The following is a 25645-nucleotide window of genomic DNA, read 5'->3' on the forward strand; positions in this document are numbered from 1 at the left end:
GTGACAGTTTTCTTGCTCTGTACTCTGGTTCTTACCTGGAAGGGGGCCTTGATCCCTTGAGATTGCAAATGATATTATTCTTCAGGATCTGTATTCTATTGGAAACAAAAATAATATGCTTACTCAAGGTCTCTGATCCATTGGGAACAAAATTGTTACTGCCCCTCAAGACTCTCACCTCCAATTGAGCAAAAGACTTACCTTTCAATTTTTAAAAGAATATAGGAAATGGAGTTGCCAAGTAATACCTTGTCCTGCAGAAAATGCTATTGTAGGGATCATTTATGATCCATTTCTGTTTGTTTTATTGTTTGGAGGGTTTTGGGGGGGGTTATAAGGCAACAAGGTTAGGTGACTTGCCTAAGGACATAGCTAACTTAACTAAGTATTAAGTGTCTGAGATTAGATTTGAACTCAGGTCCTCCTGACTCCTGTGTCAGTGCTCTATCCTCTGTGCCACCTAGCTAGAAGCACCTATGGTCTGTTTCTAACAAGTTCCCAGGTTCCCATATTATCTTTGACTTGAGAGTGCCTAAGGATGATGCTGCTTCTGTTGACACCACTGATGTTTCATCCACATGGGTTCTGGGTCAGCTTCTACCCCATTGTCACATATCTCTCTTTTCAGTTTTCTGAGTTGTCTTGGGCTGTGTCCTGGCCTGTCCCAGAAATGAAACTAAGACGAGTGAGTGAAGAGGAATGCTTCATTATGGAACTTGAAAGAAGCAGGTATGGCATCCCAGATGGACCCCACACTCAATACCCATCACAGAAGTGTGGTAATTAATAGTAATGAAGTTAATTAAGCAAGTGTAAAAGTAGGAACAGTGTGACTTGGGCATGTCCTCTTGATCCAAGCTGTTCTACCTGTCCCATCCCAAAGCCAGGGGCCTAAAACAGAACACAGGATATGTTTATCTGCTTAGTACAGCAATCTTCAAAGTAAGTTCCCCCTTTTTTGGGGGGGGGTATTATTTGTAGACTTACTTAAAACAGCAATATGGCAATATCTGTGGAAGCAGATTTGCTTAACCCAATGATAATGTAAGGTTCTAGAGGGAAGGATGTCTTTGCTTTTGTATTTGTGTCCACACTATTATGGATTCCAAACCATAGATTCTTTAAAGATGCTGAGGTCAACCTGATGTTCCTATTTGTGATTAATATCACACTGATTATAATTTTAATACTTAGAGTTTTCTGTATGAAATTCATAATTTTTTCCCTAAAGATTTTGGCTTAACTATTCACTTAGAAAAACTAAGTGGATGAAAGTTAGCTTTTATCCCATCTCTTAATTGGCAGAAGGATATGGAAACTGTAGAATATATTAATCAATGTTTCATCATAAGAGTAACAGCTCATATTTATACAGTTCTTTAAAATTTGCATAAAGCTTTGCTTGTATAATCTTATTTGAACCTCACAATAATACTACAAGTTATGCACTATCACTATTCTAAAGGCAAAATTGTTTTATATAAGTGATTTAACCAATGTTACAAAAACTAATATACAGCTGAGGTAGATTGAAACTCAGTTTTTTTTTTCTGATTTCCGGTTCAGTATGCTATTATACCACATGTTCTTATGTTTTAAAGAGCATTCTCACTACTTTTTGGTAAATATGAAGTTTTCTGTCATCTGTCTCAAGTTTCTACACTGATTTGCAATTTTTGAGTTATATGATGAGTTATTTAGGGAAATTGTGGTGTGGTGCCTAAAAGGCTGGCTTTGAAGCTAAGAAGATTTCATTCAGATGCTATCACTTGAGGGGCACTTCATTTTACTTTTCAGTGCTGCCATGCAAATAAATCTAAGACTGTAACTTACAGTGAATTACCAGAAAACTCTAAGAATTACAGCTAAGGGAAGAATTGCCCATTAATAACCCTTCAGATAGTCACATATACAAACTAAAAATAATGGGAAGGGAAGAAATGGAAACTAACATGAACAGTCAAGATTTCCTCATCTTCATTGCATGTGCTCATACAAATGGCCAAACATACTGTTTTATCAAGTTATCCTTGGAAATATTTGCTATAGTCTATAATTATAAGCAGGATTGTATAATTCTAATTAGAAGACTTCCATTTAACAGCAAATCTTATGACTCTAATATGCAAGATTTGCATAATGTGAAAAGTATTCAATTTTAAATTGCTTTTAAGAAGTATACATTTCTATCTTAAGACACCAATAATGAGGTACAGGAAGACCCCAGGCAATTAACAAACTCTGCAACAGATCTATAGAAACTATAATTTAAAGGAAAGACAGAGAAAATCTGAACAAACCAATTAAAACCTCAGGATTGCACTGGACTGAGGTAAGAGAAGGTCCTACTTAGATTAAACAGAAAAGATAGAGATTAGAAGTTTTCTATCTTTCTTACCAAGGCAGGTTTGTTATTAGAATAAACGTTATTGGCCAAAGAGAAGATGATTAGGTAAGGAGATAACAAAACAGTGCAAGTGAGAATTCAAAGAGACCTTAGAGATCATAGTCCAACCCCCACATTCTATTGAAAAAGAAATAAAACTTGCTGTTCATTTGAAGACTTGTGCTAGTTTATCTTTAAACTCCAAACTTTTCTAAATTCATATTCAGTTCAGAGCCTCGGGGTATGATAGACAAACTGTAAACAATTATTTAAGTCATTTAACTTAGCAGGATATGCTTTTGTGCTTCAATTTTCTAAGCTGTGCTTTTATGAAGATTGCAAACCAAGAATATAAACTACAGACACATGATAAAATATTTCCTTTAAATGAATTTGGATATAGGACAGACCCTTAAGTCTCCTGAACATAGTTGCCAGATTACTGTTTATGTGGTTGTCCTTGCACATGTTCACCATTTAGAGAAGAAATCAAGAAGCACTGTTTCCCTCCCATAGAATTCTCCAAACCTCCTCTTCCTTAACTCCACTGACTTTTATTTTTCCTTCTTTGAAATATCTATCCAATCCTTCACTTCAGAAATGAGGAAATTCAGGAACAGAAAGATTATTTAAGTCTAAGTTCAAAGCTTCAAAGTAGTAGAGACAGAAGTACACTCCAGGTCTTCTGACTCTCAGTAGTATGCTATCCTTTCCACCAAAATCCTTTATGTCATTCATTTCAGGTTGGATTGAGAGACGCTTACAACCCTGAGATCTTCAGTCATTGTTAATACAAATAGGGATAGGAATTGAAGTCTGAAGGGAAGGGGGGAATGATTGACTTGTACAGTACATGAAATTTCCTGTGGTGTCTGAATAGATTTGTCCTTTACAAACATTAAGAGCTCACCGAATGTCTGGAAATTGTGTGATTTAGTAAATTACCATACTGCTCCAGGTTAATCAGTAGTAATCTAGTACTCAAGAAATAGTTAATGCAGCTCCCAAAAATACTTGACTGTGTCCTCATAAGTTACTTATACATTATGAAAATCTTGCTCAATAACTATGGTATTATAACTTCCATGTTTCAAAGAGGTCACTAGCTGTTTGGCCTTGGGGAAGTCTCTTAACCTTGATTACCTCATATCCAGAGCCATCTCCAGTTGTCTTGATTCATGTCTGATCACTGGACTCTGATGGCTCCAGAGGAGAAAGTGAGCCTGGTGACTTAGTACAGCACCCCCTCACTCAAATCTAATTTATGTGCTTGCCTTGGCATCCCCTCCCTGATGTCATGGTCTTCTTTGAGAACAAAGGACAAAATGTCATCATTTGGAGCAGCAGTCCCATAAGGACAGTTATGTTCTCTGGTTTCCCCTTTGCCAGCCTGATGCTTCTATTTTTATATGAACTCCTTAGCTTCAGGTTCATTAAAAGACTATTTAAAATGATATTATTTATTTATGTTTTATGTATGCTTTATATGTATAGTACTTGTTACTCATTATCTTCTTTGATAAATGTAAATACCCCAAGACAGGGATTATTTCATTTTTTGTTTTTGCCTCTCCAGTAGATAAACACAATACCTGGTGGGGTCTTAACAAATACTTGACTTTGCTTATCTCATCCCACTTATCCAAAATGATTTCTGCCATTGTTATCACTAAAATCTTCTGATTCTTTCCCAAATCATAATGGTATGTCCCTTTTGGTGGGTTTTCCTTATGTCCCTTTCAATGATTCTGATTCTTCTTCCCACTCTTTTGTAAAGAATGTGTCTAATTTCAGTCCTTGCCCCCAAAACCTAATATTCCTCTATGTTCACATCTTATTTTATTTTGTCAATGACTACATACTTCATCAATAGTTTCTGAATTCTCTCTGAATATCTCTCCTTTTCTACAATACTCAATGTGTCCAACAGATATCCTTACTCTCTGAAATGTAATGTTATCTACCTCTTCACCTGTGCTACTAATTTTACAACCATTCACAATGCCCCCTCTCCATGTTCTGCAATCCCTACCCCAATCTCTAAAATCAGATTTTTTTTAACAACATTCACTGGAATCGGGGCAGAGCCAAGATGGCAACAAGAAGGGATCCAGTCTTAGGAGCTCTCTGATAAAACTCATAAGCTAAGGACTCTAACTAAACTTTCGAGAGACAGAACCCACAAAGGGACCCAGTGAGGCAGTTCTCCTACTCAAGGTAACCTGGAAAAGAGCAGAAAGGCTCTGCTCTCCGGGGTCAGAGGGGCGGCCTGCCAGAGGGGTGGCCTGCCACAGCAAAAGAGCTTCAGCTTCCAGGAGGCAGCCCCAGGGCACTGGGAGCCCTGGCTCACAGCAGCGGGGGAGTCTCCTGAGTTGCACCCCGGGAAAGTGGGGGAACAGCGGTGGACCTCTGCTAGAGCCAGCACGTGGAGCTCAGCCCTCAGGGCACACAGCAGCAGCTTGGTCTTTCCCCAGCCCTGATCCAGGAAACAGAAGCAGGCAGAACCAGAGCCTGTAAGCAGGAGCCACCAGGGCATGAGCCCATTTTGCTGAGGGAGGGGAGTGAAGAGAGACTGCAGAGCTCTTCTGTCCTCTGCCTCTGGAACAGGACTCTGGGGCTCTGACCACATTCAGATCCTGATCGCAGTCTAGCCCCCCCCCATAGAACAGCAGCCCCCCCCCACTTCAGCCCTGTGGCAGAGTGGGGCGCTTATGGTCATTCACAGACCAGGAGGGAGGACAGAGCCTCACACACTGAGACCCTTGTGGGAGTGTCCCAAAAGCTCAGGAAGCAACCCCCAAAACAGGGTTAGGCTGGAAAAATGAGCAAGCAGAGAAACAAAAGGAAGACTATTGAGAAATATTTTGCAAATGAGTCTGAAGATGAGGAAGCACAAGCTCCTGCATCTAAAGACTCCAAGAAAAACAGAAATTGGGCTCAGGCTATGACAGAGCCCAAAAAAGACTTTGAAAATCAAATGAGGGAGTTGGAAGAAAAACTGGGAAAAGAAAGGAGAGAGATGCAGGAAAAACATGAAAATGAAGTCAGCAGCTTACTCAAGGAAATCCAAAAAAATGCTGAAGAAAATAGCATGCTAAAAACCAGCTTAGGTCAAATGAATAAAACAGTTCAAAAAGTTATTGAGGAGAAGAATGGTTTAAAAAGCAAAACTGGCCAGATGGAAAAAGAGATAAGAAAACTCTCTGAGGAGAAAAAATCCTTCAGACAAAGAATAGAATTCAGGGAGATTGATGAATTTACCAGAAATCAGGAACCAATACTTCAAAACCAAAAAAATGAAAAATTAGAAGAAAATGTGAAATATCTCATTGAAAAAACAACTGATATGGAAAACAGACTTAGGAAAGACAATTTAAAAATTATTGGAATACCTGAAAGTCATGATCAGGAGAAGAGCCTTGACATCATTTTCAAAGAATTACTACAGGAAAATTGCCCTGATATTCTAGAAGCAGAGGGCAAAATAGAAATGGAGAGAATCCACTGATCCCCCCGAGAAAGCGATCCCAAAAAAACAACCCCCAGGAATATTATAGCCAAGTTCCAGAATTCCCAAGTCAAAGAGAAACTATTACAAGCAGCCAGAAGGACACAGTTCAAATATCATGGAGCTGCAGTCAGGATCACACAGGACCTAGCAGCCACTACATTGGAAGCTCATAGGGCTTGAAACACAATATACTGGAAGGCAAAAGAGCTTAGAATGCAGCCAAGAATGAACTACCCATCAAGGCTGAATGTCCTCTTCCAGGGAAAAAGATGGACTTTCAACAAACCAGAGGAATTTCAAATATTCCTTTTGGAATGGCCAGAGCTGAACAGAAGGTTTGATCTTCAGATACAGGACTCAGGTGAAGCATGGAGATTGGAGGAGAGGGGGGAAACAGGAGGGACTTAATGAGGATGAACTACATGTATTCCTGCATAGAAAAATGACACTGATAATACTCATATGAAGCTTCTCAGTTAATAGAGCAGGTAGAGGGAGCTTTTATAGTTGAAGCACAGGAGAAAGCTGAATTCGAAGATAAAATATGGTGTAAAAATGGAGTCAATAGGAAAAAAAGAGCAATGGAATGGAATAAAGAAAAAGGAGAGGGGGAATAGTCCAAGATATTTCACATAATAAGATTTTTTTATTACAATGAGCTATTGCAATGATATGGAAGGGTGGAGGCAAGGGGGAATGAGGGAACCTTTGTTCTCATCAGAGATGGCTAGGAGAGGAAACAGCAAATATACTTAATGGGGCATAGACATCTGGAGTAAGAAGGAGGGGGGGAGCAGGGGGAAGGGGTGGGGATGTGAATAAAGGAGGAGAGGATGGACTATGGGGGGTGAATGGTCAGATATAACACATTTTCTTTTTTATTTCTTGCAAGGGGCTGGGATTGGAAGGCCTGCCTAGGACCATAGGGCCAGGTTGATTCTGGGCCTAAGGGGTGGTAGGGGGGCTCAGGGCTTCTTGGCCCCAGGACCAGGGATCTGTCTGCTGTGCCACTCAGCGACCCTACAGCAGAGTCAGAGTGAAAGGAGAGAGAAAATATAGTACATGGTAGTGGAGAAATAAGAAAGGAGGGAGTTGCGATCAGCAATGGCAACAGTGGAAAAATATGGAAGTAACTTTTGTGATGGACTTATCATAAAGAATGTGATCCACCCATGACAGAGTTGTTGGTGTTGGATCAAAGACTGGAGCACATTTTTTGTTATTATTATTTGGGGGAGGGTGCAGGGCAGGTGGGGCTGGGTAAGCCTGCCTGGGGCCACATAGCAGGGGGATCTTTGGGTGTCTGGGGCCGGATTTGGACCCAGGTGCTCCTGGCTCAAGGGGCAATGCTCTATCTGCCACCCAGCCACCCCTACTATTATTACTATTTTATTTTATTTTGGGTCTTTTTTTTTCTTCTTTTTGGTTTTTGCATGGCAGTGGGGATCAGGTGGCTTGCATGTCACACGGCTGGGTGATTGTTGGGTTTACGAGGCTGGATATGGGTTTGGGTGCTCGTGGCTCCAGGGCTGGTGCTTCGTCCATTGCACCACCTGGCCATGCCTACAATTATTACTATTTTTTTTTTAATTTTAATTTTTTCTCTCCCCTTTTTTTGCCCAAGCAAGTCTATCTATATTCATGGGGGGAGGGGTATTTTGTTTACTTGTAAACAAGAATATTTTATTAATGTAAAAAAAATTTGTACAAAATGAGAATAAAAAGAAGAGAGGAATCAAGAACCTCATACTCAAAAAAAAAAACCCCAACATTCACACAGAATATTGTAACAGTCTGTTACTTGGTCTTACAACCTCAAGTCTCTCCTCATTCCAATCCATAGTCAACACAGCTGACAAAGAGATATTGATGTAGCAAAGGTAATGGCATGCCACACAACAAACTCCAGAGCCTCCCTATTATCTCTAGAATAAAATTCTAATTTTTCTGGTTAACGTTTAAAGTTACTGGAACCAACTGAACCCAGAATACCTTGTCAGACTTATTAGTGTTCCCTCTAAAATAACCAATTTGCTCTTCCTTTTGAATGGCATTCCCCTATGTGACTTTAAACAGGATGTCTCACCTATCTGGAATGCCCTTGCTTTCCATCTTTAGAATTCTTTGCATCCTTCAAAGCTCTGCTAATCTCCTAAACTGGTGATCTCTCTGGATACTAATACCTAACTCCCAAAATACTCTGTATTTTGCATTTACTTATGAATTGTATCTTACTTAATGGAGAGTAAGTTCCTTGAGGGAAGATATGCTTTGTTTCTTTGTTTTGTTTTGTGGTATGTTATTTTGGAATTTTCCTAGTTTTATTTCACTTGTATACACTTTACAAAAATCAACATAGAGCTGGAAAGGAAATTAGACACTGTGTAGTTCAACTTCTAGAAAAGTGAAACAACTTGGATATATTTATCTACCTAGTTTATGTAAAACCAGTTTAATGTTCTGCCTCTAGTTGACTACAATTGTAAATAAATTTGAGTTTAGTTAATAAATGAATCAGGACTGAATGAACCAGGACTGAAAAGCAGACGTAGCACATTACAGTATATAAAGTACCCTACAATTACCAATTTATTGGCAGTGCTTTAAAGTTTACAAAATCAACTATGTTTAGCATAGTTTCTGGTACAGAGTAGGTACTTAATAAATATTTATGGAATATTGTCTTAAATAAATTATCTCAAATAATTCACATTTTTAAAAATATGAGATAAGCTGCCCAATTATTATTATTCCTATTTTCCCTATTCTCAGGAAATTTAAGTGATTTTTCCCATGCTCATAAAGGTAGTAAACAGCTTCAGCAGGGATTTAAACTCAAGTCTTCCTCAACTCCCTAGTCCAGTAGTTTTTCCACCATGTTCTCCTTTCTCATAAAATATATTCAATTTTCAAATACAAATGCTCAAGATTTTCTTCTACTTTCCCTAGTCAAATATTTTCTTACAATCAATAACCAATAAAGTAAGTAGAATCCTAATTCTGTAAATTTCTCAGTCAGTTGTTTGCCTCTAAAGAGGTTCTGATGATCGAAATGATACAGAAAATCTTCAGGTATCCTTCTTAAATTTCCTTAGAGGATATTCACATCATCTGCATGAAAATTTTATGGAGTTGAAAAAGCAGGTATATATCTATATCGATATCTATATGTATGTATGTATTAATAGTTACTGATACATTCATGTTCTTTTCTTTTAGCAAAGGCACCATTCGTGAACGTTTGCATTTTTTAAAAATCCTCTCTATATTTTAAATATCTAGATCAATCCTCATATTCCTTTGGGGTTATGAAAATCCCAGAAATAGATTTGTTCTCTAAGCCAAGTTCCTCAGTATTTTCCAATCTTGTTTCCATAAGAATTACTACTTTTACAATGACAATATGCTAATTACAGAGATGGGAGAGATATGGTGATTTCATTATAGGCACAGATGTCTAGACAAATATGAAAATGCTGACAGACCTGTTTCATTTCACATCTTTGTATTGTCCTCTTATTTTCATAAACAAATGCTAGTATAATCTAGCTTAACTGCATTACCATAATTCTCTCTTTGGGCTTGATTTCTCCTAGACTGTTTATCCCCACATTAGATAAAACTATCTATCATCTTTCTTTATCTCACTTTATAATTGAGTGTGTTCTCTAAACTGGCATTGCTCTTGTCTCCACCTTAGGAGAAGTAATAGCAGTAATAATACTAGGAGGAGAAGTAAGTAGTTGTGATAATAGTAGTAACAGTAGTAGTGGTTGTACTTAATAATAGTAGTAGTAGTAGTAGTATTTGATGTAATAATAGTAGCAGTAGTTCACTCAGTAATAAAGGTAGTTCTTAATAATAGTAGTAGTAATAGTAGTACTTAATAACAATAATAATAATAATAATGAAGAGCTTGTTAGTGAACTCATTAATTTAAAATGAGATGTGACATAATGTGGCTAATCTTAAAATAATACTCCTTGATAATCAGATATGGACCATTTCAAACATAATACTTTGGAATATTCTTCACTAAATATTTTAAAAAATATTTTACAGACATCTATCTATATGAAGTGATTTATCCAGACTTTCAGAAGGTATACAAGCAGATTAGATGATATTATAAATTTATCTCATTAAAAAGGATTAATGATATATTCTTTAACTAAAATCTTCCTTTTTAGTCTAATATTCATGTGACCTGAGATCTTAAGGGTCTGTGGAATACAAACGATGGCAGATTCTAGCTATTTAGAAAAACCTTCAGTTCGAGAGTCAGAGACGGTATAAATATAGTTTAAAGACCATTTGAGTTGGAAATTTCTATTACTTGTCTGGACACAGAATATTATATAATTTAGCAACAGAAATTCACAAAGAACATCTTCTAAGGCATAGGGGAGTTTAAATTTTAAAAAAACCTTGCAGAATTGGAGAAAAGAAAACTTTAATTGTATCAAAGTTATCTTCATGTACTATATTGTCTTTTAAACTGCATTAAAAATGTCCTTTTCATATGAAACAGTTTTGTGCTGAAGAGGCAGAAAAACAACTTTCATGCAAAGAAAAACATTTACATCAACTGTTGAAGTGTATAAGATATTTCCAGTGTTAAAAATGAACATTTTAATATCTGAAAGGATAGGAAATAAAAAAGAACTTTGATTTAACAAAACCTAATAAAATATGAGTATGAAGAAGCATAGCTTTTAGATGGGATTTGAGCTATTTAGGGAAATAAAATGAACTGTGGACTGAATGTAGGGTGATGCTTAATTTGTTCATAAATGATTTAATGGTTTGGAGGTTACAGAAAAAAACTTGCTTAAAATTGTATGTATTAAAATTATAAAAAATAATATGAAAAAAATAAAAAAATAAAAAATAATATGGAGGGGGCAGAACCAAGATGGCATCATGAGAACAGGCTTTCTGAGGAGCTCTCTACAAAATATTTTTAAAAATTTAAAATTATGACTCTAACTAAATTTTCAAGAGACAGAACCCACAGAAAGATTCAGTGAGGCAATTCTCCAGCCCAAGATAACCTGGAAGATTGTGGAAGGCTCTGTTCCACAGTGTTGGTGGGGGTGGCAGCACAGCCAGGACCACCTGACAGGAACGAAGGAACTCCAGCCTTCCAGAAACAGTCCACAGGGTTCCTGGGTCCCTGGAGGCCCCAGCTCATGGCAGCAGAAGCAGTTTCCTGACCTGCCAAGCCAATAACACCAAGCACCACCTGGAAGATCAGCAGGGGTAACCTCTACCAGAGCAAGCACAAAGCCCAGGGCAGCATGGCTCTCAATGGAGTGGTGGTCCTCAGTGTAGCCCACATCCCCAGAAACAGAAGCAAGCCCACAGAGCCACCAGCAGGGAGCTGCCCAGAGCTGCTCCAAGAGCACTCAGCTCATAGAAGGTAAGGGGGTGGGGGTGGGGAGATTGTCAAAGTCTCTCCTCTGTCCCCGGGAAAGGACTTTAGTGCTTTATCCATACTCAGACCCTGGTCACTGTCTGGGTCCCCCATACTGTCAGATCTGAGCAAGGACCCTCCTCCCAGCTCCAGGGCAGAGGGGTTGGCTTGTATTCATCCACAGACCAAAACACAGGCCAGGAGAGCAATCAGAGTCTCTCATAAGACCTTGAAGAACTGAAGTCCTTGTGCAGGTGTTCAGATAATACTCTAAAACTCAGGAAGCATCCCAAAATCAGGGCACAGGTTGAGGAAATACAATTATTTTAGTCCCTTGGAGGATCAAAACACACTCAGAAGATGACAAAGTCCAAGCTTCTGTATCCAAAGCCTCCAGGAAAAATAGGAGTGGGGCTCAGGCTATGGTAGAGCTCAAAAAAGAGTTGGAAAATAAAGTAAGGAAAATAGAGGAAAAATTGGGAAGAAAAATGAGAGAGATGCAGGAAAATACATGCAAACCCAAGTCATCAGCTCAGTCAAGGAGATCCAAAAAAAATGCTTAAGAAAACAACATTTTAAAAACTAGTTTAGGTCAAATGGAAAAAGTGGTCCAAAAAGTTAATGAGGAGAAGAATGCCTTAGAATGCAGAATTGACCAGATGTAAAAGGAGATAAGAAAACTCTGAAGAAAACAACTCCTTCAAATGTAGAATGGAGCTAAAGGAAGCTGATGACTTTGCAAGAAACCAAGAACCAATAAAACAATACCAAAAGTGAATAACTAGAAGGAAACATGAAATATATCATTGAAAAAAACAACTGACCTGGAAAAAAAGATCCAGAATAGACAATTTAAAAATTATTGGGCTACCTGAAAGTAATGATCAGAAAAAGAGTCTTGACTTCATTTTTAAGAATTTCTACAGAAAAATATCCTAGAAGCAGAGGGCAAAAAAGAAATTGAAATGCTCCACTGATCTCCTACTAAAAGAGATCCAATAAAAATAACCCCCAGAAATATTATAGCCAATTTCCAGAACTCCCAAGTCAATGAAACAATTCAAATGTTGTGGAGTTACAATCAGGATTATGCAAAATTTGGCAGCATCCACATTAAGGGCTTGTAGGGCTTGGAATATAATATTCTGGAAGGCAAAAGAGCTTGGAATGCAACCAAGAATCAAGTACCCAAGAAAACTGAGCATCTTCTTCCAGGGGAAAAGATGAGCATTCAATGAAATAGGGGAGTTTCAAATGTTTTTGCTGAACAGAAAGTTTGATCTTCAAGTACAAGACTCAGGTGAAGCATAGAGTAGACAAGAAGGGTAAATTATGAAGGATTTAATGATGTTGAACTGCTTGTATTCCTGCATGGGAAGATGATACTGTTAACTCATGTGAACCGTCTCATTTATTAGAGCAGTTAGAAGGAGCATATATAGGTAAGGCACAGGAGAGAGCTGAATTTGGAGGTATATTGTAAAAATGGAGTCAATGGGTGAAAAGGAAATGTACTGAGAGAAAGGGAAAGGAAAGGTAGAATAGGCTAAGATATTTCATGTAAAAGAGTCAAAAATAGCTTTGTCAATGGTATGGAAGTGGGGGAGTTGAGGGGGAATGAGGGAGCCTTCATTCCCATTGGAAATGACTCAGAGATGAAACAAAATACATAAAAGGTCATAGAAATCTAGAGGAAAAAGGAGAGAAAGGGGATGGGAGAAAAGGGATGGGGGAGGGGGGATATAGGTGATAGAGGAGAGGGTAGATAATGGGCAAGGATAGTCAGATATAACACATTCTCTTTTTCACTTTTTGCAAAGTGGTGGGATTGGGTGGCTTGTCCAGGACCACAGGGCCGGGTGGTTGCTGTGTCTCTGGGGTGAGATGTAGGCTTGGGACCTCCTGGCCCCAGAGCCAATGCTTTATATATACTGCACCACTAAGGCTGCCCCACAGAGCACTTTTGAAGAGGGACAGAGTGAAAAGAGAGAGAAAATATAATAAATGGTAATGGGGAGAAATGAATGGAGGGAATTACAATCAGCAACAGCAAGTGTGGAAAAATATGGCAGTAACTTCTCTGATGGACTTATGATAAAAAATGTGCTCCACCCCAGAAAGCACATTTTTTCCTCTCTCACTTTCTTTCTCATGAGGTATTTTTTTTATTTTTGTGGGGGGGAGGGGAAATATTTTAGCAATGTTTAAATAAATAAAAATGTACATTAAAATTTAAAAAATAAATAAAATTTAAAATTAAGAAATTAAATTAAAAAATAATATGAAGAAAATTTCAAGTTTACAAAATGGGTTGGAAGAGCATATTGCAAAACCTTATACATCTTTACTTCTTTGCATAGTTTTTATGATTTAAGAGGGTAAACCTTAAAACTGAGAAATCATAAATATTAGGACATATTATTAAATGAATGTAAATGTCATAGGAGCAATTTAAGGAGTTTTTATTTTATAAGTGAAAGGTGAGTCACTGAGAATCATGATATTCTGATCTAAAGACATCAGAATCATAAGAGGCAGGAGATGGGAGGCTGAAAATGAAGAGGAAAGAACCTTGCAAGCAAAGATTAAAGAAATAGCAGGGGTCAAAAGTTACTGGCAGAATTGGTTGGGAAGAAGCAGCAAATAGAATAGTCAGCTGACAAAAGGCTTCAGCTGTATGATTTTTGATTGTCCCAAGACATGTTAAACTTCACTGGACCAGCATTTCAGTTCCAGATATTGCCCTTCAACAATGTCTAAAGCTAAATTTTTTTTAATTTTTGAAAAAAATGTAAAAACTGAAACTTTCCCCCTCTGATTTGAGAGGAAAAAATAGAAAAGTGAAAAAAAACAGCTATTGCTGCTCTTCTAGGTAAGAAGACCTGGCTAGTATGATTTTGCCTTGACCAGAAACTCAAATTGAATTGCTCACTGTGAGATCTACTATGACATTTCAGGTTCTGAGCTAATTGGGCTAGTCTATCTGGCTCAGAGTTATTGTACAGGATGAGGTTTGCAGCTCTCAGGATTAAAAGGGACTGCTATAAATTTTAAGTACCAACACTTTCTAAATGCCCCTTCAAGGATGATTATAAATTGAAAAAGCTTGTAAATGCTACCTTCCAGAAGTGAAGTAGATTTGTCCAGACATAGTGGTGAGGAGCAATAAACAGGTAGACAGCAGAGGAAACATCTTGTAATGTTGGTGTTCCTCAAAGGACTAATGACATCATAACCTAAAGAACAGAATTATCATTTGTCAAAACATGTGTCTTCTTCTCTCACATACTTCCTTGTCAGATGCTTTTAAGTATGTGTTCACTCTCCCTTAGAGATACTAATTGTATTGGTGAGAAATTGTGACCATGATTTGTGGTATGTATATTTATACAAATATGTATGTGTGCATGTCATATATATATATATATATATATATATATATGTATTTATACAAATATGTATATATGTGTGTCTGTATTTTGTATATGGAGTGAATAGGGAAAGTGTTATTTCCTCTCAAAATGGCTATCCCTAGGAAACCAAGGGAATTTGAGTATAATCTTGTGGGAATAATTCTTCTATTAATCTTACAAAAGTAAAATTGAATATCACTGACAGTATTTAATAAGTCTACCAGCATAGGAACATTTTCATGAGTTGAAATACATTGACAAAGACTTTGCTGATGGCTCAACAGTTTTCCATCAGTGCAGGACACTACAAAATAGTGACTGAAAGATAAATCGGTCTGCTATTTGCAGTCAGCTTTTTACATCTATATAGTATCTGTCTCTGGAGAAGTTTTAAAGAACAATATTGAGGTTTAAACAATTAACAGGTGTTCATTAGATGATAATTTTCATTCACTAGAGGGCTAGCTAGGGAGTCTAAAAACATAGATTTGGTCTCGGCCCTTCTCAAAGTAATTTGTTGAATAGAAATAGCATTCAAACCAGCCCTGGATCTGAAATATGATGCTGTAAATAAGGTTTCCTTGAAGCAACACTGAAAGAACCTTACTCATTCCTTACATTCATCATGAGCATTTATAATCCTTCCCACCTACTTACCTGCTACCACTATCAATGCCAGGAAGTTAAAAAGATATAAACATCTAGAGATAAGACCCAGAACAAAATAAGTTAAAAATAACAATGATGATGATAATGATAATGAATCCTATAATGATAATCATATCATATATATAGTACCTCCCCTGTGTTACACATCATAAAAAAAAATTGGATCCTCAGAACAAGCTTGGGAGGTAGCTGTTATTATTGCTGCCATTTTACAATTGAGGAAACTGAGACAAAAGAGGTTAAATAGATTGCTAAAAGCCACATGGCTAGCAAGCATATCATACTGAATTTAAATTCAAATCTTTCTACCTCTAGACCAAATACTTTCTCCACTTGTCATCTGACTTTGTCATCTGACTCCTAAGGAAAAACAAACACTCTAGTCATAGTTTTGCAACCGGGGGCACCTAGAAGCCAGTATGTTAGAAGTGAGGAAACAATAGGGGGAAAAAATGGAGGTTGAATGCTATATCTCAAAAGATATTATGTCATTTTTGTGGCCTGGTAAAGAAAAATCATGCAATCAAGAATGTCCAAGTCTAAATATCTCCAACAATGTAGCTACAAGAACCCTATATATGTGCAGATGTAAGTAAGATCTATTTTTTGCTTTTGTCAGTGAATGGAAACCATCATTGCAACTGCTTGAGGTTGCAAAATCTCATATGATGCTAACCTAAAAAGTAAATGACAGCATAGTAGCTTAATTGTTTTGGTTTTGCATTAATGGTAGTCATTCCCATTCAATTTTCCTAATAATAATTATGGTCAAAGCATAGGATGTGGAATCGGGAAGACCTGAGTCGAAGAACTGTTCAGACACCCATCCTGGGTGGCAAGTTCCAATAATTTTTCCATCTTCAAAAAAGGATCTGGTCTTATTGACCTCAAAGTTCCTTTTAAGTTCTAAATCTATGATTGTATGAATCTCTCTGAGGGTAAGTTTCTTCATACATAAAATAGAGATAATAATACCTATAGCACCTATCTCACATGTGGTACAATGGAAAGAACACCAGCTACAGATTCATTAGATGGGTTCAAATCTGACTTCTAATATTTACTATCTGTATGATATTGAGTGAATTATTTAAACTCCCTGTGTCTCAGTTTCCTCATTTGTAAAATGAGAAGTTTGGTCTAGATAGTCTTTAAGGTATATTTCAGCCTTAGATTTGAAAAGAAATGTAGCATTGTAAACAATAGATTGAAATTCTAATAACTGCATAAACTATGAAAATTTAAATAATTTCTTCAAATTAATAAGCTTTCACATTTTAGGTCTAGATATAACTATAGACTAAACTTTGAAGCACAAATTACAGAAACAATAAGTTTTGTTTTGAAGGCAGATAATCATTAGATCTTGATAAATATTTGGAGTTGTCATTTACTGAAGTGAAACTGTTGATAGATGGGTGGGATACATTGCTGCCCATCCATAGGAACTCAAATATTCTTTAAGTCACCCTGAAGATAATTTTTTTAGGGTTTTGCCAAGCAAAGGAGTTAAGTGGTTGCACACAGCTAGGTAATTATTAAGTGCCTGAGGACAGATTTGAACTCAGGAACTCCTGACTCCAGGGCTGTTGCTCTATTCATTTCACCACCTAATGACCCCATACTCTGAAGATAATTTAAGTAAACAGACAAGAACTTTCCTATAAAATAGAACAGGCAGGGTAATGTATTTTTCTCTTGAATTTATTCAATATTACATCTGGTGACAATAGCAAAGATATATGTAGTGTTTTAAGATTTCCAAAGTATTGTATATGTCTGATTTCCTTGATTCTCACAACTCTTGTGAGATAGATGTTATTATTATCCCCATTCTGTTTTTGCTATTGCTTGTCCTTTCTTCTCAAAGAGGACCATGTCATCAGGAAGTTGGAATTGGATTTAAATGATGGAGGGTTGGGACCTCATCAACCTCACTTTTTTTTTTTTTGCTAGGCAATGGGGTTAAGTGGCTTGCCCAAGGCCACACAGCTAGGTAATTATTAAGTGTCTGAGACAGGATTTGAACCCAGGTACTCCTGACTCCAGGGCCAGTGCTCTATCCACTGTGCCACCTAGCCGCCCCTAACCTCACTTTCTCCTCCAGAACCATCTGAGTCCAATGGCCAAATATGAATAAGGATGACTGGAGATGACCCTGAATAAAGTCAGGGATCTTGGCCTTTTGAAATTTGATTCTTTCTCAGATTTGTTTGACTGAGGTAATGTCCATTCAGTGATTTAAAACTAGGCAGAAATGAGGCAAAGATGTGACCTCTTTTACTTAGTCAAATATAAAAATCAATCTGGGGAGAAAGACCCTCAGAGTTTCTGAGCAAAATGAAAATAATTGCTATTGACATTCACTCTGAACCAATCAGAGGTCAAACAAAGACCAAGGGAACCTTGACCTGGACTTATTGTTAAGCCAATTAAAGACAGTCAGAGTGATATAGGGCCTCTAAACCCCAAAATATCTTACCAAGTTTCAGCATTAACAATTTGCTTACTTTTAGGTAGAGCAACTGCATGTAAGAGTGTGATGCCATATGAGGACCAAAGTAAGGGAAAGAGAGAGAGAAGAAAAGAAAGAATTGTCCTGCCGAAATGACCCAGCAGTGGGGCAGCGCCTATTACCCACCTAGTACTTTGACCTTCATTCTCAAAGAGGACCATGACATCAGGGATGTGATGCCATGACACATGCAAGTGAATGAGATTTAAGTAAGGGTAGGCTGTACAAAAATCATCAGTCTCAATGGCCAGATATGGATCAGGATGACTGGGATGGTGTTTTATTCCCTTTTTACAGATGAGGAAACTGAGGCTGAGAGGTGTTAAGTAATTTGCCTAGGGGCACTTAAAATGTCTCAGGTTCTTAAAAGGCACCTAGTTGGGTTTAATACATTATATTTGAGAAGATACTCTTTTTCATGTGATAATGTGTGTCATAATTGCTATGAGGGGAAAAAAAAGATCAATTAGACAAAAACTTTGAACCTGGGACTCATAATAATGCTAAATTCTGGAAGTTTGTGAAAGACTACTAATTATTCTAAGTTCTATTTTCTTTTTCTTTATGCCCTTTCATTTTGGCATGCTACATATACCAATTTATAAACAAGTATTCATTATATTTAAGAACATTGAATGGGAATGACAATCACCAATGCAAAACCAAAAAAACTAAGCAGCTATGCTGTCTTTTGCTCCTGAGGTTAGGGTCATATGAGATTTTGCAGCCTCAAGCAGTTCCAATGATGGTTTCCATTCACTGGTAAAACCACTGAGGATGTCTCTAATAGATGTTACATCTGCACATATGCTGTCAGTTGCCCTTCCTTCACGCTTATTCTGCCCTGGCTGACTTTGCACATCTGTTGTAATCTTGTGAATAATATTAAATATGCTTTTGCGCAATGTGTTGCTGCAAGGCAGAACCACAAGAAAATTCATTAGCTAGTAAAGACTGGGGAAATAAGGATATAACATCATGGAGCATCTCATTGCAGCCATCATGTGCTTGGATTGGGAGTTAGGAACACTATGTCCTGATCTCATTTCTGCTCCTTCCTTGCTGGGAAGCCTTGGGGAAGTTTCTTAATGTTTCAGTCTGTTATTCATCTGAAGAGTGGGAATAGTCATAATTTTTGCAGATGCCTCATGGAGGGCTTGTGAAAATTAATTAACGCTTCTTAAATACTTTGAGAAAATAGTCTCTCAAAAGTCTGGATTGTACAACTTTTTTTATAGGTTTTGTAGTTACCAGATGCATTTCCATACAGTAAAGGATTTCATAGATATGGATATTCCCTACAATGAAAGAGTTTGCTTATCCATGCTTGCCTATCCATGTGCCATTCTTGCTCATGTTCTCTCAATTTATTTTATACGGTCCACTTCATGTTCTTCATTGAACTCTCTTCATTTTATCTTTGTATCTGCTCTATCTATTTCTGAGACTACAAATTTGGAATCAGATATTTTGATGGCATTTTGACACTTCTTTTATGTACTCTGTGGAATCTTGATTATATCCTCCAAATACCTCTCCTTGCCCTCTGGTCAATTCTAACTTCAATTCTTTAGAATTTATAATATTCCTTTACTCACAAATATATGGCATAAACAGAAAAGAATAATAGGCTCAAAGATTTATAGCTGGGAAAAAACTTCTGGTTATCTAATACAACTTATTTTACAGATGAGGAAACTGAGGTGCAGAGAAATGAAGTATCTTACCCAAATTACAAAACTGGCAAATATCTGAGGTGAGATTTAAATCAAGGTCTTCCTGACTTGAAATCAAGTGCCTTACCTACTACATTCTAGTGCCTTTCCTGGTTTATTCCCAATTTATCTTCTGTATATCTTGTTTGTATATGTTTGCATGTTATCATTCACCAGTGAGCTCCTTGAAAGCAGGGACTAACTTTAACCTTTCTTTGTACCCTTCATGCTTAGTTTAACAAATGTTTATCGACTGCCTGACTCCTCATTTTATTTCAGACAGAATTTCTACAATAATCAGTCACTCAATGAATGGGTCTGAAATTCATAGTAAGAATGATGTAGTCTATGAGAATTTTGTAGAGGATCACCCCTACAAAAAGTTATTAACAGTTAGTAAAAAGTCATTACTACTATACTATTCACTAGTCAAAGTAGCTCTCAAAGATTTGGTTGTTATTAAGAATTATGAAAAAACAATAGGAAGTTTTTAATATTTATTCTTTCTAACCAACATGTGATTGTGTTTTCCCCCTTCAATACAAAAGCATTTCCTGACAAATCACTAGAACAGTTTCCCAATGGTAAGACAGCTTTTTGAAATCATTACTCTGTGCCCATGGAAATGTTTTCTGCAGTGCCTTGTTGCAAATTAACTGAACAGTATCAACATTAATCACCGGGTCTCCTTATCTCCATTTAGAAAAATAGGGAATGCTTGGCTTTATTTATTTATGGTTTTTCGGTCACCAATACCATGAATAATCCAACACAACTTTTGCATCATTTATAGGGTTCTTAATTGCCTTAATAGACCTAATTAGTATATTGCTATTTTGTTATCAAAGGACAACGAATATTTTCAAATGAGTTTGCTCTCTGGTTAAATGGTCTAAATGACTTTCCATAATGACCAATTCCTAATATAAGCACACTATGTTTCATTAAAAAGACACCACTCTCTGAATACTTCTCTGCCATAACATTTTAGTTCAGATGTTTAGTAGTGAGTTTTCAATAATACAAAGAAATCAAGTAAGTTATAGGAAATAAAGATGGAAATTCAAACCTTGATTCAAATCATTCAATTGTTGCTAACCACAATAATTGAACCAATACAAAGCGTGTGGCACTAATGGAGTTAGAATGATTCAATAAATAAACAGTTCTAAAATGTGGGGTTGAATTCTGGCTTTCCCAATAAGTAAATATGAGATTTGGATATAATGTTAATTTATATATGAATTATACATAATTTCTCTACAATACTCCCTACTATACAGGGATGCTATGATGATTAAATGATATTGAAAGGCTTTGTAACCATATTAATGAAAGGACATAAAGATAGAAGAAAATAGAACTTAAAATAATTAATAGTCTTTCACAAACTTCAGTTTGATTGGAGAGGTTACTCTCTTGACTTACACAGAAATATGCTCCTACAACTTGGTCAACGGTTTTCTTGCCTCATTTTGAGCAAAAGTTTCAACATTATAGGGCCAACCATATTACTTAGATTGATTCTTAGATAACAGAAATTAAGTTCATCTGCTGCTGACCTAGTTAGAATACATCTTATATGAATATGAGCTAAATTTTAAAATATAATTGGTTATTGACCTTCTAGATCTATTTATTTTAACCTCATCACAACCTTGAGAGGAAGGTACTATTATTTTAATTACTTTACAAATAAGGAAACTGAGCCATGAAGAAGCTATGAGGCTTGCCCAGGTTCGCAAAAGTAGTGTTTGAAGATAATGTCCAGGGTCATAAAGCCTGAGGTAGCTTTTGAACCCAGATCTTCCTGAAATCAGGTTCAGTATTCTATCCAGTATACTCTGCCAGCCTATCTCCCCTCTGTTTTACTTAGAAGTTACAGAAACATATTTAGATTTGGGAGAAAAAAATTAACAATGAGAGTAGTAGATTAGACAGGCTTGAAAGGTAGTGGGTGTCTACAATTTGATGTGTTTGTGTGTGTACGAGAAGAGGGAAGTTTATTTTCAAATTGAGTCTATTTAATCATTTGTCATGTTATAGTGGGGATTCCTTTTATGTATGGGTAGGACTTGAGAGCTGTCAAGGTCATTCCAATTCTTAAAATCTATTCATTCCTCTCAAGATTTACTACTGATTTTTCCTCAGGACTTTCTCTATAATGCCTCACAAACTTCTCTACAATGGAAGTTCACTCTAGTCTCAGTTTTCACACACAGGAAATACCCTTCTCCCCTGCAACCCATCCCTCTAATTGATTTGGATTCTCTGAGAAGCTCCATGTTAAGGAAGTTTTCCCAGACCTCCCATGTCTTTATTCCTCTCCAGACAGCACTATTGACTTCTCTTAAACTGGACTCCAGGTATACTTATTGCCCCTTACCTTTAACCCTCTACTCCCTACCATTCCAGCTTCCTTTTATGTGTTGTCTTCTCCCATTAGAGTATAAGCTCTTTGAGGGTGGGTACTCTGTTTCTTTATGCTTATTTTTATATTATGAGCAGTTGGCACAATGCTTAGTCCATAGTAAATGCTTGATAAATATCTGTGGACTTCATAAATTATAAAAGTAGTATCACAAATTCTATGATACCATTAGTCTGTGATCCTGCAATTCACAAATCTGAACAATATTTCCATATTTTACATGGTTAAGTCATAAATCTAATAAGAATATACAAGCTTTGCAACCACAAGTTATAAAAACTTCGTGTCAAGAATAACCAGAGTGGAGAAAATTATATATTTCTACTTATATGTCTAAGATGACACTGAAGATATTAGGAAAACTGAATGACAAGGGGGGAAATGGCTCAAGTTACACTATGGACATTTATTCTGAATTGACTTGAATAAAGTCATGGAAGGTATACTCATCAAACTGGTAGGAAAGGAAGCTGAAAGAGCTAGTTAATGTAATGGTTAATAGGAACCAAAAATGTCCTATCAAGGTAGAACATTCCTTTGAATTTAATATGATGAAAACCGATTGGTCTAAAAGTCAAATCTTGGTCTTGAATACAAAAGAAATCAACATCATAAATCTAAGATGCAGTAAGTATGGCTAAACTACAATTATTCTGAAAAGGAGCTGGAGGTTTTAATGGACTGAAAGCTCAATATGAACCAGAGATGAGATAAGGTGGACCATAAAAGCTATGGCATCTTTTTCTGTATTAATAGGGACATAACTTCAAGGACTAGATAAGTGGTAGTCCCACTATTCTTAGCCTTTCTAAGATTTCACCATTAGATTCAAGTTCAATTCTGGATATCACAGTTTAAGGACATTGATACATTGATAAGCAAAAGAGTGATCCAGGACAAGAACAAGGAATTTGAATCCATGTCTAAAAATAACAGTAGAATAAACTTAGGCATGTTTAGCCCAAAGAAGAAGAGTCAGAAGGGAGATGGCAGATTTCCTCAAATACTTGAAAGGTTTTTATGTAGGGAAGTAGGTATCAGAGTTACTCTGTTTAATCCAAAGATTAAACAGAAACAGAAGCAATGACTGAAAACAAAAAACAAGTCAATCTAGCCCCAATGTTTTCTACCTTCATGCTTGATGGGAGGCACATTCTGACTCCCTAGGACTTCTTTACATCGACTGCACAACTGCTTACCAACTATCTTAAAGAAGATATACTTTGCAGGTATGAACAGCATTTGAGCTCCCTTCTAACCATCAAATCCTGTGAATCTGTTAACACCACCTTTTTTTTCAGTGAGGGTTTTTGTGGGAAAAAAACAGCTTTTTAAAATAGTGAAAATTTTTGTGATGTGATGTTCCCTTCCTATATATGAGAAAAGCATCTAGCATGGCATCAATGGTGTCTCATTGCTAATCTCAGTTGTGCTCAGACTCAGATGAGAAAAAAAAATGTTAAAAGTCCAATCACTAGGAAACTAGAATCCAGTCAATTTAAATAACCAATTTTTGCTACTGGCAATGCAGGTCCTACGTACCACAAAGGAATCAGTCTTATCCTGGCTCCAAGAGCTATGAGTTGGTTTAGAAGGACAAAGGTGGGCCTATTCAACCTTGTAATATTCATTTACTTTGTGGCAGACGGAAATTTGTAGTGATGTGACTCTAGGGAGTTAATCTATGTTGCTGATTCTACATTTGTTGATGGTAGGTCATTCCAGCATAGAAACCAGCAGTGACCACCATCTGCAGAATTTTAAATATGGAAGAAAGAAAAGTGAAGTAAAAGGAAGCATTGTCTAGTTTAAAGTAAAATGCAGTTTTATTTTTTAAAAAAGTGATAATTGTTAGAACAGGAGGAATAACAGATTTGAAACTTTAAAAAAAGAAATATACAATATATGATTTATTTTTATCACCATGATAAAAATTAACACTTTTAAAGTATATTATATTATATTATAATAATAATAAGTTATTAAAATGTATTTTGAAGGATTTTAGTTATTCCAGTATGTCCTCATTGCAAATTTTCAGTAATAATAAACTTTTTAACATTTTAGCATTTTAAAGTTTCCCAAATTCCTGACACTCCCTATTAGCATTATTAAAGATAAGAAAGCTGAGGCTAAGAAAATGTAAATGTGCATCTTCAAAACATAATAAAAATTGTGTGATGAACAACTATGAAAGACTTTACTCTTCTCAACAATATAATGATCCAAGACAATTCCAAAAGACTTATGATGGAAAATGGCATCCACATCCAGAGAAAGAACTATGGAGTCTAAATTCAGATTGAAACACTCTTTTCAATTTTTATGTTTTTTTTTCCTTTCTCGTGTTCTTTCTTTCCCTCTTATTCTGATTCTTCTTTCACAATATGACTAATGTGGAAATACATTTAACATGATCATACATATATAAGCTATATTAGAGTGCTTAGCATCTTGCAGAGGGAGGAGCAGAGAGAGAGAGGAAGAAAAGGAAAATAGAGAAAGTGGAGCAAAAAGGAGAAAGGAAGGGAAAAGGAGGGAAGACCAGATCTTCAGCATCCTCAGGAACAACGGCACTTCATGTGACAAAGCAAATAGATTTTCTAATAGGGTTTCATTCAGCAGTGCCATTTTTCTTACCCACTGCTTATGCCTTCTGTCTTCCCTTATTCACCTTTGCCTTTTAATGATGAAAAAGCTTAAACTTTCAATTGAAGAGGTGATGTGAGAATTGAAACAAAAATTCGATGTTTGTTGAATTTTAATCATTTTGTTCAGTGAGGTGAATGCATCTGTAAGCGTGGGCTTGAAAAATTGAAGCTGGAAGGGGCTTTGGAGATCCTTTAGTACAACACTTTGATTTCACAAATAAAGAATTTGACATACAGGGAAGTTTAATGACTTGCCCAAGGTCATATAGGCAGGAAGTTGCAGAACTAGAATTTGAATCCATATCATCTGACTCCAAATGCAATACTCTTTCTGCTATACCTTAACAAGTATGAAGCATTTGATATAGATTCATATTATAGTATTGTAAGTTTAGAAGTAGAAGGAATCTCAGTCATCTAGACCATAATCTTCATTTTATAAAAGGAGAACGTAAAGTCCAAAGGAGTTATGATTTGAACAGTCATACATATGACAAGCATCAGAGACAAAATTCAAACATGGGTCCTTTGGATTCAAATTCATCATTCTTTCCAGTATAGTATGAGACTGCTCCTTCTCTACCAAAAGGAAAAGTTCTGGCTTGCCTTTACCATCTGAGTAAAACTCTAAGTATAGGGATGTTGGTGTGTGTTGTCTGGGAAATGAATGAGTTAGTTTGGAAATCATCACTAAATGGCTATAAGATGTTATTTTTTTTTTACCCATAGGACCTCGTGTGAATGAGTATCCTTCTCAAAGATGAAGACTATCATTGAAATGATAGAGAAAGAGAGGTCATACCCTACATAGGTTAAGAGAGAACCCTTAAGGATGAAATTATAGGCCCTCAAAGTATTAAATCATTATGCATTTCACTTCTCTGAGTCTCAGTTTTCCCATCTATAAGATGAAGATAATATCTTTAAAAAGACCATTT

This window comes from Macrotis lagotis, chromosome 5, assembly GCF_037893015.1.
Source record: "Macrotis lagotis isolate mMagLag1 chromosome 5, bilby.v1.9.chrom.fasta, whole genome shotgun sequence".
Lineage (NCBI taxonomy): Eukaryota > Metazoa > Chordata > Mammalia > Peramelemorphia > Peramelidae > Macrotis > Macrotis lagotis.